The 8,356-nt window shown below is 33.1% G+C and overlaps 1 pseudogene; it reads right to left on the reverse strand.

Moving 5' to 3' along the window:
- Positions 1-1,979: 1,979 nt before the first annotated feature.
- LOC144300153 (translocon-associated protein subunit gamma pseudogene) lies at positions 1,980-2,635 on the reverse strand (annotated as a pseudogene).
- Between the last annotated feature and the right edge of the window lie 5,721 nt (positions 2,636-8,356).

Genomic DNA, 8,356 nt, shown 5'->3' on the forward strand with positions numbered 1-8,356 from the left:
TAAATAAAAGGAGCCTTAATGACTTGTGAGACAAAATAAACTAAGCTTTTGTGTTTAACCTTAGAAGGAGGACAAAGAGAGAACAGAAATGTATTTGAGAATTCCCCAAACTGATTAAAGACAAAAATCCACTGATCCAGAAAGTTAAGTTAACTCCAAGCAGGGTAAATATGGACCAAAATACAGAATATTTATCAGAAAGATTATATATTGGGCCATAAAATCAGAGTATTTTCTTTGGCTACAATGGAATTAAATTAAAAATTAATCAACAATAAGATATCCAGAAAATCTCCAAATATTTGGGAATTAAAGAACATGTATAAATTAACCATATATCAAAGAAGAAATCATAAGGAATATGTGAAAATAGTTTTAACTGAAAGATAACAAAAGCACAGTAAATCATAATTTGTGACGTGTAGTTAAAACAATGCTTGGAGAAAATTTTTAGCTTTAAAAGGCATGTATTAGAAACATAGTTAAATCTTAAACCTAATAAACACAGGGAAGAGAGAGAGCAAATTAAACTCAGACTAGGTATATGAAAGGATATAATAAAGATGAGATTGGCACCAATTAATTAGAAAACAGTTCTCCTCTGAAAAATTAGATACAATCTGGAAGTTAAAGTTACTGCCTTGAAAAGGTGAATGAGTCAGATAAATGTCTACCAAGAATAATGTATATTCAGAGAGTGAAAGAGAGAACACACAAACTAGCAATAGCAAGAATGAAAGTAGGAGACCTCATTACTCATAATGCAGAAATTAAAAAATAATAGGAGTGCTTTGGTGGCTCAGCTGATTAAATGTCTACTCTTGATCTCAGCTCAGGTCTTGATTTCAGGGTTGTGAGTTCAAGCCCTGCATTGAGCTCCACATGGAGCCCACTTAAAAAAAAATAACAAAAGGATATCATGAACAGCTTTGTCAGTAATTTTGACAATAACATTAGATGGGAACACAAATGGAACAAAATTCCTAGAAAAACACAACTACCACAAGAAGGTATAGAAAATCTGAATTGCCCTTTAAAAAAAATGAAAAAAAAAAAAGAAAAAATCTGAATTCCCCCCTTGTATTATAGATATTGAGTTTATAATAAAAAATCTTCCCCAAAAAGGTAACTCTAGGACCAGATGGCTTTACTGAGGAATTCTACTAAACAATTAAGGAGAAATTATGGCAATCATGCACTAAAAGCAGAAAAGACAATATTATCTCACTTATTTATGAGGGCAGCATAGCCCAGATACAAAAATCTAAAAAGCACAATACAGGACACAAATTTATAAACCATTATTTTTCACAAATGCAATATGCAAAAATCTTTAACAAAATAACATCAAATCATACCCTGCAATATGTAAATGTATAAGTACACACAGACATGCACACACAACATAATATTAGCAAATCAAATCCAGCAATGTATCAAAAGGATAATACACTGACCTCTATCAAAAGTATAATAACACATTAATTCAAGTTGGCTTAATATCCAAAGTCAGTCGAATTCACTACAGTAACAGAATAAGAAGGAAATTATATGATCAACTTAAGTGAGGCAGAAAAAGTATCTGACAAAATTCAACACTCATTCAAGAAATAGAAGGGAACTTCCATATATACAATGGAATATTAGACATAAAAAGGAATGAAATCTTGCCATTTGCAACAACATGGATGGAGCTAGAGAGTATTATTTAGGCTAAATAAGTCAAAGAAAGACAAATACCATATGATTTCACTCATATGTGGAATCTAAAAAACAAAACAAACAGACATAGGTGGGAATAAAGAGAGAAAACTAAGCAACAGACTCTTAACTATAGAGAACAAACTAATAGTTACCAAAGGGGAGGTGGATGAGGCAATGGGTTAAACAGGAGATGGGGTTTAAGGAGTGCTTGTTGTGATGAGCACCAGGTGTTTTTTTTTTTTTTTAAGATTTTATTTATTTATTCATGATAGACATTTTTTTCCCTCTCAATTCATTTAATTTCAACAATCTGTCAAAAAAGAGCCAATAAACAAATACTGAATTACATTTTGTTGGGTTTTTCAAACCCTCCAACTGCAGACTATAAAAACATCTTGTGTGTCTCTCACTCTGACCACCCTGTTACTTTTCCATATACCACAGGCCACCCATAGATACAAAGCCAGGGGCCAAAGCCGGTACGGTCTACTTGGAGCCAGTAGACAGAAGGGCAATGAGGCCTGATGAAGCACTTATGGACAAAATATAGTTCACCTTTGGGTTGAAGTTCTTCAATATAAAGAAGGAGGCAACAATGACCAAGACCAGGAATAGGGTGTTGTTATAGAAGATGGAAAATGTTGTAGCTTCATAATCAGCAACTTCATTCTTCTTCCACAAAATTCTTTCATCTATTTCCTTTAGAGACATCTTTCTGTTATCAGCTTCAGAGAGTTTTCGAGTCACTTCTTTGGAAATAGCATCCTCCCTCTTCTGTGCTACTTTGTGTTTAAGAATAAATTTCACGTTTTTGTATGCGAAAGCCACCAGGTAAGTGCTCACTAGGGTCATCACACTATAGAGCATGGCCGACTGACTAAGATCCATATGCTATAATCTCCAATACAGCCAGATGGGGATGGTGGACACGATGAAGGCGTTCCCAAAGAGAGAGAGGAGAGGGAGAGAGAGAGGCAGAGACACAGGCAGAGGAAGAAGCAGGCTCCATGTAGGGAGCCCAACATGGAACTCGATCCTGGAACTCCAGGATCATGCCCTGGGCCGAAGGCAGGCGCTAAACTGTTGAGCCACCCAGGGATTTCCCCCTGGTACCAGGTGTTATACAGAAGTATTGAATCATTAAATTGTATACCTGAAGCTAATATTACACTGTATATTAACTAACTGGAATTTAAATAAAAACTTAAAAAAATAACTTTCTCAGCATCATAAAGTACATCCATTAAAAACTTACACTCAACATTATATGTAATGGTAAAATATTGACTGTTTTACTATTAGCTTGGAGGAAAAAGAAGGATATCTGTTCTCACAACTTCTATTCACCGTATACTGAAAGTCCTAGCCTAGCAATAGAGAAAATAAATAAATAAAATGGGGGAAAAAGGAAAGGAAGAAGAAATCCTATTGTTGATAACAGACACATACCAAGTAATCTACAAAGAAATGATTAGAAATAAAAAAAAAAGAAATGATTAGAAATAATAATTGATCAAAGTAATGGCATACTGGATCAAGTTACAAAATTTCTCTCTACTAGCAATTAAATGAGCAGAAAATGAAATTTTAAAATACTATTGATAATTGTATCAAAAATAATTAGAAATTAATTTAAGAAAACTTTGAAAAATATACTAAAAATTATAAAACATTACTAAGAAATATATTCTTCAATAAATGGAGAGATAGAAAATATTTATTAATGGAAAGATTCAGTATTATTGAAATGTTTTCTCCAAGTTATCTTTAGATCAGCCCAATTCCACTAAAATCCAAGCAGAATTTTGGTAGATTTTGACAAGCTAATTCTAAAACATATATGGAAATGACAAGGATTCGAGATAGCCAAATCAGTCTTGAAAAGGAACAAAGTTGAAGGACTACTGATTTCAAGAAACACTATAAAGCTTCACTAATGAAGACAGTGTAGATAGATACATAAATTGATGGAGCTGAATAGATATTCTAGAAATAGACCCATACGATTTTCAACAAAAGAAATATTTTTTTAAAAAAATATTCTTTTTTAAAGAAAACTATTTTCAACAAATGATGTTGAAACAACTGGATACCTGCATGGGAAGTAAATCTCAATATCCCCTTCTCGTGATACACAAAGTTCATTTGAGTCAGAAGATAGACCTAAACATAAGAGCTATAATAATAAAGCTTCTATAAGAAAATATAGGATAATAATTGTAGGACTTTAGGATAGGCAAAGATTTCTTAGATAGGAAAAAAACATACTAACCATAAAAGAAAAACTGATAAATTGGACTTAATTCAAGTGGAAAACTCTTGTTCATAAAAGACTTTAATAATAAAATGAAAAGGCAAGTCCACAGACTGAGGGAAAATATTTGTGATACATATAACTGATAGTGTACTTGAATCTAGCATACATAAAAAACTTCTACAACCTCTAAAAAAATGAGCAAAAGACTTGAACAGACATTTCGCAAAAGATGATATATGAATGATCACCATTAGTCATTTGGGAAAATTCAAAGTAAGACCACAGTAAAATTTTATTCAATTAGAATTGATAAAAATGTTTAAAGATTGATAATACCAAACACTGGTGAGAATGTGGAACAACTGGGCTACTCATACATTGTTGATGGAAATGCAAAGTGGTACAACCATCTTAGAAAACTCACAAATTTATAAATTTCAACACATATGTACCTATTACCCAGAAATTGCACTCCTAGATATTTACCCTCCCACTCCACAAATGAAGACATATATCCATAAAGGGATCTGTAGAATGTTCCTGTCAGCTTTAATCATGATCACTCTAAAAAAAAAAAAAAAAAAAAAAAAATCATGATCACTCTAAATGGAAATAACTCAAATGTTCACAAACAAGAGAATGGATAAACTAATTGTCGCATATTACTACTTAGTAATAAAAAAGAGATGAGCTACTGACACACAAAATAATATGGATGAATCTCAACATTATATTTAGTGAAAAAGTGAGACACAAAAGAAATACATGATATATAACTCTATTTATCTAAAGATTAATAAGAGGCAAAGCTGAGCTATCATAATAGGAATCAGAAGAATGGTTACCACTGTGTGTTTGTGGGCAAGAAGAATTGACTGGAAAGGGGCACAAGGGAGCTTTCTAGGGTAACTTAAATATTCTATATCTTGATTAGAGTAGTGCTTAAATGAGTATATACAATTGTCAAAACTTATCAAATGGTATGTTACTGTCTGTGCATTTTACTGTATGTAAACTAAAACAAAACTATCCATAAGGGACAAAACAAACAAACAAACAAAAACAGGTAATTAATTAAATAATAAGAAGGTGATTAATTAAAAGTAAAATATTTTTATTGGTTGAGTTTTGAAAGAATTTTTACATGGGAAGGTGAAAAAAATGGTACCAATGCCCTAACATCTCTTCCAGAAAATGGAAACAGAGGAAACACTTCTAATTTATTTTTAATGAAGTTAGCACTACCCTAATACCAGAACCATACACAGATATTACTAGGAAAGAAAATTACAGACCAATATTTCTCATGAATAGAGATGCAAAAATCCCCCTCAAAATATTAGCAAAGTGAAACTAACATGAGAATTCTACCCCACAATCAAGTGAGATTTATTCCAGGTATGCAGACTCGGTTCAACACTTGAAAACTAATTAATGTTTCATCACATTAACATACTAAAGAAGAAAAATCATAAAATCACATCAATAGACACAGAAAAAGCATTTGAAAACATCTAACACTCATTTATGATAAAAAGCGCTCTGAAAAAAGTGGGAGAAATTAGAGAGGGTGACAAAACATGAGAGACTCCTAACTCTGGGAAACGAACAAGGGGTGGTGGAAGGGGAGGTGGGCGGGGGGACAGGGGGACAGGGTGATGGGCACTGACAGGGGCACTTGATGGGATGAGCACTGGGTGTTATACTATATGTTGGCAAATCAAACTCCAATAAAAAAAAAAAAAACCACCTCTCTGCAAACCAGGAATAAAAGAAAACTTCCATTACTTTGTAAAGAACATCTACAAAAACTCTACAGTTGACATCATACTTAAATGATGAAAAACTTAATGTTTTTCCCCTAAAATGGGAGACAAGATAAGAATATCCCCTTTTATCATTCCTACTCAACATCATACCACATCATACCAGAAGTCCTGGCTAATGCAATAAGGGAAGAAAAGGAAATAAAAGGTATATAGATTGGAAAGAAAGAAATCAAACTATCTTGTTTACAAGGGATACAATTATCTATGTAGAAAATCCCAAGGAATCAACAATAACAACAAAAAATTATTGTAACTAACAAGTGCACGTAGCAAGGTTGCAGGATACGAGTAAGGTTAATATACAAAAATCAACTGCTTTCTTATATAATGGCAATGAATAATTGGAATTTTAAATAAAAAGCAGAATACCATTTACATTAGCACCCTAAGAAGGCATACATAAAACCAAGCATGCATATTAAAAAGAAGATACAAAACTCTGATGAAATAAATCAAAGTTGTAAATAAACAGAAGATATTCCAAGTTAATGGATAGTAAGACTTATTATTAAGATGTCAACTCTTCTCAACTTACCCCATAAATACAACGAAAATCCCCAAGTTACTTTGTGGTTATTGACAAACTGACTTTAAAGTTTATATGGCAAGGTAAAAGATCCCGAAAAGCCAATAGGATAATGAAGAGCAAAGTTGGAAGACTGGTACCACCCAACTTCTAGACTTACTTTGAGTCATTTATACCTTAATAATAGTAGAAAAAACCTCAATATACAAATTAAATGCAATCTCTATCAAAATAACAATAAGTATTTTTCACAGAACCAGAACAAATAATACTAAAATCTGCATGGAACCACAAATGGCTCTGAATAGCCAAAGCAATCTTGAAAAAACAAAGCTGGAGGTATCACATTCTCAAATTTCAAGATATACTACAAGGCTATAGTCATCAAAACAGTATGGCACTGGCACAAAAACAGACATAGAGATCAAAGGAACAAAATAAAAAGCCCAGAAATTAACCCATATACATACAGTCAATTAATATATAATAGAGAAAGCAAGAATATATAATAAGAAAAAGCTTTTTCAACAAATGATGTTAGGAAGACTGAGCAGCTACATACAAAGAATGAAACTGGACCACTTCTTACACCATACAGAAAAATAAACTCAAAATGGATTAAAGACCTAAACGTGAGACCTGAAACCATAAAATTCCTAAAAAAGAACATAGTCAGCAGCATCTTTGACATCAATCTTAGCAACATTTTTCTAAATAAGTTTTATCAGGCAAGGGAAACAAAAACAAAAATAGGGACGCCTGGGTGGCTAAGCAGTTAAGCATCTATCTGCCTTCAGCCCAGGGCGTGATCCTGGAGTCCCGGGGTCGAGTCCCACATCGGGCTCCCTGCATGGAGCCTACTTCTCCCTCTGCCTGTGTCTCTTCCTCTGTCTCTGTGTCTCTCATGAATAAATAAAATCTTAAAAAATAAAACAAAACTAACAAAGAAAACCCCACAAAAATAAACTATTGGGACTATACCAAATGAGAAACTTTTTCACAGCAAAGGAAAACATCAGGAAAACAAAAAGGCGACTTACTGAATGGAAGAAGAAATTTACAAATGATATATCCAATAAAGGCTTAATATCCAAAACATATAAAGAACTTCTACAATACCAGAAAAAGACCAAAACCAAAAAAAAAAAAACCACAATAATTTGATTTAAAAACAGAAGACTTGAATAGACATTTTTCCAAAGAAGATATACAGATGGCCAACAGACACATAAAAAGATATACTTGATGTCACTAATCATCAGGGAAATGCAAATCTAAACCACAGTGAGATATTACTTTATACCTGTCAAAATAGCTAGAATCAAAAAGACAAAAAATAACAAGTACTAGTGAGGATGTAGAGATAAAGGAACCCCCATGCCCTGCTGGTAGGTATATGGAAAACAGTATAGAAGTTTCTTTAAAAAAGTAAAAAAAGAGACACCATACAATAGTAAAATAGTAAAAGTAAAAATAATAGAAATACCATATAGGAGGATCCCTGGGTGGCTCAGGGGCTTAGTGCCCGCCTTCAGCCCAGGGCGTGATCCTGGAGTCCCAGAATTGAGTCCCGCATCAAGCTCCCTGCATGGAGCCTGCTTCTCCCTCTGCCTGTGTCTCTGCTTCTCTCTCTTTCTCTGTGTCTCTCATGAATAAATAAATAAAATCTTTAAAAAAAAAAGAAATACCATATAGTATTATAGTAAATAGGAATACCATATAGTATTACAGTAAAATAGTTAAAGTAAAAATAATGGAAATATCATATATAATCCAGTAATTCCATTACTAGGTAATACCCAAAGAAAATGATAACACTAATTCAGAGTATACGCACCCTCATGTTTACTGTAGCATCATTTACAATAGCAAAGGTAAGGAAGCAAACCAAGTGTCCATCAATACATGAATGGATTAAGTTGTGGTATATACAGTCACACACAATAACTCAGCTCTAAAAAAGAATAAGAGCTTGCCACCGGCCATAACATGGATAGACCTAGAGGGTATAGAGGGTATACTACTAAGTGAAATAAGTCA

This window comes from Canis aureus, chromosome 28, assembly GCF_053574225.1.
Source record: "Canis aureus isolate CA01 chromosome 28, VMU_Caureus_v.1.0, whole genome shotgun sequence".
NCBI lineage: Eukaryota > Metazoa > Chordata > Mammalia > Carnivora > Canidae > Canis > Canis aureus.